Source organism: Lissotriton vulgaris, chromosome 1_1 (genome assembly GCF_964263255.1).
Source record: "Lissotriton vulgaris chromosome 1_1, aLisVul1.2, whole genome shotgun sequence".
In the NCBI taxonomy this organism is placed as follows: domain Eukaryota; kingdom Metazoa; phylum Chordata; class Amphibia; order Caudata; family Salamandridae; genus Lissotriton; species Lissotriton vulgaris.
This window is the reverse complement of record NC_141685.1, coordinates 238623099-238633397: the sequence shown is the minus strand read 5'-3', so window position 1 is coordinate 238633397 and position 10299 is coordinate 238623099. Positions and strand designations below refer to the sequence as shown.

The following is a 10299-nucleotide window of genomic DNA, read 5'->3' as shown; positions in this document are numbered from 1 at the left end:
TCAATTTTTTAAGAAACTTCCAATTGTTCCTCGCATCAACAAAAACACCTGAATTTAAATATTAGTTTAGATGTTTCAATCGGCCTCTCCAAGAAATATCCGCTTTTCTGGTCATATTTTGCCACAACTGGTCAGATATTCATAGTTTTGTAATTTAACGTCGACTTAACTGGAACGTCAGTTTTTTAGCCCCTGCGCTTCATTTCTTTAGTGTTAAGAAAGCAAAGCACTACGGAGATAAGAGTGACGTGTCATTAGTGAAAGGGTTTGAAGTGGATGCTTTAATGTATAAACTGAATCGAAGTTACACTCAGTACACACAGGTTCACCAGTCTGGATCGAGCCCTCTTCCCCTCCAATCACAGCCGATCAGATCTTAAAGCGCCCAACTCCCATTCAAGGCGCTTTCCCAAACAGCGCCACGTGTCCGCGCGGAATAACCGAGCATTAATATTGTTAACATCGCGGGCTATTCAAGGCGCCTGCCGCAAGAATCGGGCTTTCACTTATTGTCACATTAATTCTATTAACATTGGATCTGTTGCCATGCATGATATTGTCTCGTAAAATCCACTAACATGTCGACATTGGTAACACGGATAGGTGACATGCCAGATTCGTTTCCACTTTTAATTTGTTGAAAATAAATTATACTTGACGCTTAAAAGCAGGGAACCCATTGTGTTTTTTAAAACTAAGAAATTATGTGAAATAAAGTATCACAGTTAAAAATGTTGAAGGGGACACCCGGATTTGAACCAGGGACCTCTTGATCTGCAGTCAAATGCTCTACCACTGAGCTATATCCCCAGCTGTTCTCCGTGTCTACTTCCGTCTTACTAACCTACACCCTCTATGTACAACTGCACTCCTACATCTCACATTTAGAGATTCACTTCAAGTTGAGAGTAAGCCTTGCAGAATTGTGGAAGAACAAGAAGTAGCCAATATTTAATTTTCTTTCACAATGACTTTTTTCATATAATCCTGTGCTAAGGCTGGAAGCTCTTGAAATCCGGCTAAATGAAGACAGGACATGTATGAAAAGAAACCAGACTGGACCACAGTGCACATTTACGATTAACAGGGTGGGGGCGAGGGGGGTATTGGAGGGCAAAGGGGGATTGTGGGAGGAAGGGAAGGAGATAGCACCCGGTGTCTTGTCTACTTACTAAAACATGGTATGGTAGGTTATGGTGGGCTGTCTATGGGGGCTTGTGTGGCCCCAGGTGCTCGTCCAGGGAAGCCCACATCTCGCCTCTTGCTGTATGGTTGGGTGAGCTCCTTGCTGTGATGTTATCTGCCCCCTGAGGAAGGTGACCCAATAGACCCAGCTTTTGAAGGACGCCTTCCCTGTGTCCTTCACGCCAAATTCTGACCGCAGATCAGAATTACTCCTGACCAGGCATGTTTGTCGACACACCCTCTGTAATCACAACTGCGTTTGTAACATACCTGTATTGCCCTCATGTATCGGTACTGCACTGTAAAATAACCTTCTAATAAAATACTTTGAAATTAAAAAAAGAAAAAAAACATGGTATGGGACAAACGTTACTTGTCCTTCTGGTTTGCAGTCTTTGGCCAGATTGCTTAGACTTTGCTGGGGATTACTGTTTTGTGTTTAATGCAGACTCGACTCGAAGCCTACTGGAGGGATGTACGAACCAGCACACATTGTGATCTGCGTGGGATTGTAACCCAAAGAACGCAACTCAGCATAATGCGTTGCCTTACATTACTTTGCGTCAAGGCAATGATTCGTGGATGGTGCGTGTTCATTATCAAGCAACCACCCAAGGGTTTTGACACACATCCCTATTTACAAAGAATTGTAGAAAGAGATTTTCCCCGAAATCCTGCACCTCCCTGGAGCAGGCGTAACAAGGAAAAATGTCTTCATTTCTCCTTGATTTGTCTGTGTGCTGCATTCTACATCACATATACAAAGTGGAAAATGACGTAAACCATAGTTTTTGTGCAGGAAGGGACCCCTTACTGCATATAAAACTATGCTGACCACAATCCAGACTGCCTGGCACCATGGCGCAAGGGTGCCTACGCTGGCACAAGGCGGCACAAAATGAACTGCGCAGGGAGAGAATAGAAGTTTGCCCTTCTTAGGAGATATGGCTCAGTTCTGCTCTCTCTTGTTCAGTCAAAGCAGCACAACAACTTCATGCACTGTGTGTGTGCACTCTCTGTAAGTCCGGCCCTTGGTTCTTAAACTTGACAAATTGTTTAATTCTAGCGCTTGGACACCTCCGGGCAGCAAATCACGCTCTACAAGTTTACAAGTTTACAAGTTTACAATGTTGGGCAAGTCATGCTCTCCTTGTGCCTCTATCCTCTTACCTGCAGTGAACTGTTTCCTGCTCATGGGAAGGTTTACAGGTGGTTTCCTGCTGGTTCAGGGCTGGTTCACTGCAGCTTCTCACCTTTTCTGCATTAGAATATTTAAAGGTAAACTACACTTCCCTAAAGTCGCATGTGCAGGACGTCTTGTGTGATGGAGCTTCTAGCCAGTTGTCATGTAAACACATGCGGGCCCCTAGCAACCCTCCTTTGCAGCCCTCGGTACAGTGTGGCTGCTGCTATGTCTTACTTGCTGGCCTGCTTGTCCACCTTCTTCTGATTAATGTCCTTATCTGAATACATTCAGTTATCCTCTTTGGGCTCTGTGAGCTTCCCCTGAGACCCTGTAAGAGCAGGATACATGGTGTTCTGCAGTAGGTGATGGGGCACGCTGCCTGACACCCCCAATGCACAGCATTCCAGGATGGTTGGTCATTCTAAATGCTTTGTCAGCAGTGCCCGGATTCTGTCTGTTGACATTGTGGGCACAGGGAACCCTTAAAATTGTAAACCCAGAAATATCACCTCAGCAGCACGCCCACGGGTTGCTGAATTGGAGATGGTGTCAAACCTCAATTTCATGAGGCAACGTCTCCCCGAAATAAGGCACCATACAGTCTATCTAAAATACAATCAATGAAGAGCAGACTCAGTAATTGAGTTATAAGGCAGGAATCGAAATGTTAAAGATTTTCTACAAAATTCAAAATGTGCGGTACCAAAATGGTAAATGCAGATTCATGCAGCCGTTGCCATGAAGACTCTCAACAAATAGGCCATTGCAGGCTAATGTGCAAAATCAGAAAAATTCTGCATCCTGAATAAGCACCAACATTAATAAGAATTTGGCAGCATCCCTAGCACATCGGAAAGCCTTCAGGAAGGTCTCTGACATGGCTGCCCGGGGCCCCCGCCTTAGTGCCACAGGAAGGCACAGAGGTTGGCGTCCTAGGTGCCCTGGGCGTCAGACCAAAAGGGTCTGTTGGCCGCATCACTTCCGTCGTGAGAGTGGGGCAGGGGTACAAAACCTGTCCCCCTCCCACTGGGCAGTCTCTTGACCGCTGCCCGTTTCGCTGTCTCCCGCCCTACCGCTTACCCTGCGGACGGTCAGGAAAGGGGTACAGGGAAGGGGGAAATCTAATTTATTGTTTTGTGTTTCAGGAGGAGTTACAGGGTGATCCAGAGTCTGCAAGGTACAGGAGGGTACTACACTGCAGCAGCACAACAAGGGTGCTAAGCCAAGGATACCCAGGGATGTCTTAGCGGGTCCCCTGGAAGAACTACGGCGCCCCATTAGTCCTACGGGCGGTTGTGGGCCTGAGCAACCGGGGGCTGCCTGGAATGCTCCACCCACCTTTGGGGAGCGTGAGCAAGGGAGTGGACTGGCGGTCACGGATGGGAGGGGTGGCCCCTCCCAAGGATTCGGAATCACCATTTGGCAGCGGTCACAGTGCTATTTGACTCATCAGGCGGGCAGGCGGCATAGGGGCGGGCCTGCCCTGGGATCGCCCGTAAGATAACCCACCGTGTTGGCATATTGGTTATGCAAATAAACCTGCAGCAAATTTCTCCACTAAGAAGGTGTTGTGTGGTTTATTTATGTATGTTGCTGTATGAGAAATGATGAATGTTGCTGATATTGGCACTGTAGCTCAATGCCAAATTTGAGGGTTTATATACAGTTTTCTTGCATAGGAAAATATTTGCTTCTGCAAAATTATCATGGTGTGAGCAAAAGAAGTAGACTGTTAGCAAATCAGGGAGCAGCTGTAATCAGACCTGGGAGCAGCTGTAATCAGGCCTGGGACCTGCACAGCCATGCGGGCTCCTGGCACACACGGGCCTGTGCATGTGGAGACTGCCTGCCTCTCCGTTGCTGCACAGCACTTGTATATAAGGGGGGTGCATTTCACTGAGCCAGGGTGTCTGCGGTAAAATCTTTTGAGGGCAAGCAGGTGTGCCGTGTTTAGGGACACTGCACAGGGACATTTGTTGTTAAATGTTCCATGAGGGTCATACACCTGTTCTACCAATCAGCACTGCGGCACACAAGCTAAAGGACATATGACCTGCATGACCGTGCAGTCATACATTGCTGGTAGAGGTGGGCGGGCCAGTATGAGACTGACACACTCTGCGTCCAATGGCTGAGGGGGGCTGGCCCTTTGCTTCCTTTCTCAGTACAGATATCCCCTTGGGGTGTGTCAGGAATTCAAAATTTGCAAACATTCGTGACAAGAATGTTCATTTCTATTAAGGACTAGGAGGCGAGGATTATGCTAGTCTCATTTCTTTATTTAGAAATGCCCAGCAGCCATGTAAAAACTACATTACCCAGAAACACTTGGGTCATAACCATAGAGTCTGTACAATAAATAGCCATGTAGACAATCCCACTTCCTCTTACTTTGGTGAGAAGGAATTCCAGGAGAGTAGAAAACAGTACATGAAAGTCAATGCAAAAAGCAAACCCCAGTCCAGGGCAACAAAGGAAAGTTCAACAGCAACGGCCGAAGGGAAAACTGGAAAACAATCTACAAAGAAGAAGGCAGGAACATCCACGTCGCACCGTAGGGATGTCATTTGGGATCAGATCCTGAAAAGAGATACAAAGCCGTAATACACGTCCATCATATACAGAAACATGTTAAAGAAGGGTGGGTAGAGAAAACAAGTCAATGGTAACATTGGAATACAGAGCAAGTCTTGAACATTCATCAGTAAGTATAATGTACAAACAACGGGTGGGATAATCCTCACCTCCTAGTCCTTAATAGAATTGAAAATTCTTGTCACGAATGTTTGCAAATTTTGAATTCTATTTGAGGACAGGAGGCTCCGATTATGCTTGTTTAAAGCTTATCCACCACAACAGAAGCAACATTAGTAATAGGCTTAAAGTAAAAGGTTTTGAAAACAGAATCCGATGACCAGTCAGCAGCCTTCATAATGTCCCACAAGGTGACTCCCAAAGAGAAGGCCTTAGACGCCATGGCCCCACGGGCGGAATGAGCACCAAACACAGATACATCAATGCCAGCTTCCCCCATAAGCCACCGTACCCAACGAGCCAACGTGGCCGGGGTAACGGGGCGAAAGGGCTACTGCAACGCAATCAATAATTGACCTTGCATATCAGAGCGAAGAAGAGAAGTATACTCACCTCATAATCTTTAAGGCATTGGACCACACAAAGGTTAGGACGAGCAGGATAAGAAGGGTAAGAAATGACCTCAGTATTGGTCTTAGTGCGCCTGGAAAGGCAAAATGTAACACCCTCAGGAGTGAAGCTACGTTCAGCTAAATCCAAAGCACGGACATCTGATACCCGTTTGCAGGAAAGTAAACACAACAGCATAGTAAGTTTGGCCGAAAGTTGTTTTCGAGATAACAAAGAATTGACCGGCCAGGCTTCCAAGAAACGTAAGACAATTGAAACATCCCACAAAGAAACATATTTGGGACGTGGAGGAGTAGCCAGACGAATACCTTTGAAAACCTTAGCCACTAGGGGATGTTCTCCAACAGGTTTCCCATCCACTGGAACGGAAATTGTTTACCGTGCGGTACGCCAAACCAGAAGAAGATAGAGAAGCCAAAACATTGACCATCAAAGAGACATCAGCTGATGTTGGATCAACTTGCCGTTGAGCACACCAATCACTCCAACGTTTCCATGAACCTCTGTAACGTTTGTGAGTACCTGGGGCCCAGGCGTTGCTGAGAAATCTGGTAGCGTCCGCAGAAAGGCCTGAGACCGCCCAACGTTCCCCGAAATCCGCCACACCAGGAGAAGGAGAGAGCCTGACTGAACCAGGGGATGCGGATTCTGAAGCGGATCTAACAGGAGATTCCACTTCTGAGGAAGAAGGAATGGCAGTGCACATGCTATTTCCAGGAGAACTGGGAACCACGGCTGAGCCCTCCACAGAGGAGCAATCAGAATCAACTCCGCCCGAAAGCGTGTCGCATAAGCCAGAACCCTGGGGATCATCATGAATGGGGGAAACGCATAACATAGGGACGTTGGCCACGGTTGAAGGAAAGCATCCGTGGCAAGAGCCTCCGGATCCGGTCTCCAACTGAAGAACCGGGGAATTTGGGTGTTGAGACGGGACGCAAAGAGATCGATCAGACAAGGGCCCCAAGCCCGAATGAGCTTGCGAAACACACAAGGGTGGAGTCTCCAGTCGCTGAAGTCCTTCAGATACCTGGAGTTCCAATCCGCCACAAGATTGCGACAACCAGGAAGGTACTCCGCAATAACAGTGATCTTGTGCTGAAGACAATAATGCCAAAACTCCTTGGCAATCTCCACCAACAACCTCGACCGAGTCCCTCCCAGTTTGTTGATGTATCGTACTGCTGATACATTGTCCATATCCGGAGAAGCATGCAGTAGTGGGACTGAAGAGGTGACAGGCACTTGATCGGGAACGACCCCGCCAGCAACTCCAAACAGTTTATGTGGAGTGAAAGTTCCTGGGGAGACCACCGTCCCCCTGTCGAGATCGGGCCGCAGCAGGCCCCCCAGCCCCAACGACTGGCATCCGACTTGATCACAATTTCCGGAGAGGATCCGAAAAGAGCCCGGCCGTTCCAGGCTTCCATATGATCCAGCCACCATTGTATTTCCGACTTCGCCTCCTCCGAAAGAGGAATCTGATCGGAATATCGTAGACCCCGTTGAAGGTGCTGAATCTTCAGACGCTGCAACGCACTGTAGTGCAGCGGAGCAGGGAAGATCGCTTGCAGGGAAGACGCTAAGAGACCGACAACTCATGCTAACGATCTCAATGACAAAGTCTGATTCGAGATAACGGAAGTCAATTCCCGTTTGATGTAACGAATCTTCTGATGGGGCAGCAGAAGCTGACAAGTGAGGGGGTTGACCCTGAACCCCAAGAAATCTATCACTTGAGTAGGATGTAGCACAGACTTGGGAACATTCACCAGAAAACCAAGGGACTGAAGAAGGTCGATAGTCCATTCCAGATGGGTCATTAGCTTGACAGGACAATCCGCCAGAAGGAGGATGTTGTCCAAATAAATGATTAAGCGAACCCTGCGACTGCGGAGCGACTCCACAACCGGACGTAACAGCTTCGTGAAGCACCAAGGTGCTGACAATAGGCCGAAGGGTAGAACCTGATACTGATACTAAGTCCCCAGCCACTGAAACTGCAGAAAGCGGTGATGGGTATGGAAGATCGGAACAGAGAGGTAAGCGTCTTTGAGGTCCAGACAAACCATCCAATCCCGTTCACGCAGGAGATCCCTCAACAGATGGATGCCCTCCATCTTGAAGTGACGGTAAACCACTCCCGCATTGAACTCCTTCAGATTGAGGACTAACCGCGAACCCCCTCCCTTCTTCTCCACTAGGAAGACTGAGCTGGCAAAACCCTGAGGGTGGCGCACGGTCGGTACAATTGCCCCCTTCAACTCCAGAGACTTGAGTTCCTCTGTGATGAACTTTTGATTTTGCTTTGAGAAATGAAGGGGAAAAGGAGGATGGGACTGACGCAAGGGATGATAGAACTCAATTTTGTATCCCTGAACTGTCTCCAGCACCCATGCATCGCTGGAGATTGAGCACCAATTGTCTAGTAAAAGGCGAATCCTGCCCCCCAGAACAACACTGCATGCAGGAAGAAGTCTCACCTGAAGTGGCGGAATCCTGACATACGCCGAAAGTGCCACCGGAACGTCCCTTCTTATATTGGCCATGTCCTTTTCTGGAAGGGTAGAAATTTGAACGTTGGGCGTAGCCCGAATCTTGCTGGCCTCCTCTATGGTACCCACGCTGATTGGGTGGTTGTTGACCACGGCCGGACGAGCGTCCCCTGTATCGTCCAGCCCTGCTGAAAAGCCGACGCATGGCCCGCTTCAAAGATGCCTGGGCTTTGTCAATGCTGCTGAAAGTACTGACAAAATGAGTGAGCTCCTTCAAAAAAGGTTGCCCGAAAAGGAGGCCCTGAGCAGCAGCCCCTGCCTCAGAAGCCGAAAGTTCTGCCAATTTTGGGTCCAACTTGAGGAGAATGCACCGCCGACGCTCACTAGAGAGCGCGCAGTTGGCGTTTCCCAGCTGACAAATCGCCCGCTGCGCCCATTCAATCAACTCATCAGGGTCAACTGTGGATGAGGATTCCTTGGCCATGAAACCTAGATCTAAGATCTTAGTAAGAGGTCCCAGGAGATCCAAGACCTTGTCCTGACAAGCCCGCCAGGACCGATCCAAACCCTTCTTGGGGACTTTTGCAAACTTCTTCAAGTAGGTCAGCAATGTAGGGTCGACCTCAGGCGTGTCCGCTAGGTTATCCGCCAAATCAGGCCGAGGACATTCTGAGCGGAGATGCGCACGAACGTCTTTATCAAATGGTTGACGGATATGTTGCTCAACATACTCCGTCACAGCCGGGGAAGGGAGCCACGCAGTGGAATGAGGATGCACAACGTCTGCAGGCTCGAAAGTCAAAACCATAGGATGACTGGGCGCATCTACAAAATGTTCCTTACATTTTTCCTTCTTTGGCGGCGGAGGAAGAACCTCAGAGGATGACGAGGAGTTCTGGTCATCACTGTCCATTTCAACTGGAAGAGTCTTAGACTTGGAAGAGGATAAGGTCTGCGCCAGCCTGCGAAAGTCAGAAGAATGGATTTCTTCGACGAAGGCACCCAACCCTGTTGCTGCGCATATTTTGTCAAATGGCGCTTAAGGGGAGTGATGGCGCATACAAGCGGCTTATTCATAGAATGTTGAACCCCTTTGTCAAGGGCCTCAACCAGGTCCTGCTCAAGTAACTCTAACCCCTCTTCCTCATAGTCACCATCATCCTCATAATAATATGTATCACTCCCGGTACACAGGTAGTGTAAATTCAAAATGCCCACAAGGTGACTAAAATATCAGGTATGCCAATGGCAAAGTCTGAGGGAGTGAAAAAACCTTGCAGCAAGCAAGACAAGGCAGAAAAAACTGCACCAAAAACTGTTAAAGGGTGGAGGGAGGGCTTGCTGTCAATAGAAAAATGCTCACTCTCGGCAAAGCCTATGCGAATTGTCAACCGGGACTCTTTCCTAAGCTCCGGTGTCAAGGGAACAGCTGCGAGGTCGTTGGCGTGTTCGTCCTCCAGACGAACCTTCAATGCCGGCGCTGCACTGGGAACAAATTCCAGACGCGTGAGGAATTCAAGCCGCGCATGGGCGGTGACCGGCGTGCCTCTCAGCCCGGGAACAGCTCGCGCAAGACGCGCGCGAGGCAGTTCGTCCCCAATACTCCACTCCACAAATAAAACGGGACACAGGCGGCACACGCCCAGACCCTGGGAGGTGACACACGCTCCCTGCCGCAACACCGACCGAGCACAAGGGGCGCGATGAGAAGGCAGCAACAGCGCAATAGAAGCGCACAACAAAGCGGCAGACAGCGCGAGCAAAGCGCTAACAAAATTAATGCAAACACAACAAGTAAGCAATTAATATAGAATGAAAGCACTTAACTGGCTGCGGAGCAGCAAAGAAAGAGGAAGTGGGATTGTCTACATGGCTATTTATAGTACAGACTCTATGGTTATGAGCCAAGTGTTTCTGGGTAATGTAGTTTTTACATGGCTGCTGGGCATTTCTAAATAAAGAAATGAGACTAGCATAATCGGAGCCTCCTGTCCTGAAATAGAATGCTGCACACATTGTTATTTATTTATTTATTTTAAGCGTTTTTTAATTGCGATGACATTACCCGAAGTTGTCAGAGCGCTTCACAATAGAAACAGTAGTGAAACATGAGAAAAAATTACAAGTGAGAATGTTACAAAAGCAAATGTTACGTTACACAAGGCAATAGTGACAATTGTGCATGAATCAAGAGCAAACAAAGTACAATAGGTAGCAAACGATACGTTACAAGAGGAAAAGGGGACATGTGTGCAGGTTACAAAAATG

The 10299-nt window shown here is 48.2% G+C and overlaps 1 non-coding gene across 1 annotated transcript; it reads right to left on the bottom strand.

Annotated features, from left to right (window-relative positions):
• Positions 1 to 738: 738 nt before the first annotated feature.
• On the bottom strand, positions 739 to 810 carry TRNAC-GCA (transfer RNA cysteine (anticodon GCA)). Its single transcript has one exon. It is a non-coding gene; the product is annotated as a tRNA-Cys (tRNA).
• Positions 811 to 10299: the final 9489 nt, after the last annotated feature.